Raw genomic sequence first — 1015 nt, 5'->3', positions numbered from 1 at the left:
TTATTGCAAGTAATATGTAAACTTTTTTCTACATGTGAAAAAAAGTGGTACACAACATTTGGGCTGGGAAAAAGCCGGAGGTGTTGTGGAGCAAAGCAGGCCCTTACAAACTGTTTACACGGAACCTCCAGGAACACCTTCGTCCAGATGCACTTGTGGAAAGTGAAGTAAGCAAAGTTTTCAGCATTTGGATTTTTTATTTAGAAGTGGGTTCAAATTTGATTCCATTTGATTCCACCTAACGATTGCGCTGTGTAATTTCTCAGAGACAGGGGATATCTACTTGACTCCTTCCAAATGACGGACATTTGGAGAGGTAAAAATAAAGGACTGAGGAAGGTAAGTGATAAATGTGACTACACTGCATATGAGGGAGGATCTTTTTAATCATGCTCCTTCACTTGTAGGCCTTTTTTGTCTTGGTCATATGATTTATTTATTCTGCATCTTAATATTAGAGCAAATTGCTACTGAGAAAACCGGTTTGATTTTCTCTGTTCTATATTGCATGAATGCAGATAGATCCCCTGGATTATGATGTCCTGATTGGAGCTGTCTGCGAGCACCATCACTGGACACTAACTGTAAGGGGCTTTGGCTATAATCACAATATGCAGCTCCTGTTAGAATAATTCCTTGTTGATTTTCGAATTTGTCCAGGTGATGTATCCTAAAAAGAGGCAGTCCGTTTATGTTGATCCATTTGGGGCTAGCGAGGAAGCATTAAAAAAATGCACTGCAGTAACCAGGTAAGGGGGGCCCTGGTGTGGAGGGTGTTCATAGAATTTTGAACGTGCTATTAATTATTCCTATGCTGCACAGGGCTTTCAGCGGGGCCACAACTGCTCACGCTGGTCCAGTCAAACAGTACCACACGCTCGACAAGTTGATGCAACCTCATGTGGTGTTATTGTGTGTAAAGTAAGTGAAGGTGCTTGATCAGTACGTTCAGAAATAAATGGTTGGACCATTTACGCATCCCTGTGTTTTCCACTTGTTTCTTGTTCCAGTTAAC

At 41.4% G+C, this 1015-nt stretch overlaps 1 long non-coding RNA gene across 1 annotated transcript; it reads left to right on the top strand.

Annotated features, from left to right (window-relative positions):
* The first annotated feature begins 266 nt into the window (after positions 1-266).
* LOC133956464 (uncharacterized) lies at positions 267-718 on the top strand. The gene is made up of 3 exons (XR_009921146.1): positions 267-339; positions 519-584; positions 661-718. It is a non-coding gene; the product is annotated as an uncharacterized LOC133956464 (long non-coding RNA).
* The last annotated feature ends 297 nt before the right edge of the window (positions 719-1015 follow it).

The sequence above is a fragment of the Platichthys flesus genome, chromosome 7 (assembly GCF_949316205.1).
Source record: "Platichthys flesus chromosome 7, fPlaFle2.1, whole genome shotgun sequence".
In the NCBI taxonomy this organism is placed as follows: Eukaryota; Metazoa; Chordata; class Actinopteri; order Pleuronectiformes; family Pleuronectidae; genus Platichthys; species Platichthys flesus.
This window is presented reverse-complemented; position numbering and strand designations above follow the sequence as displayed.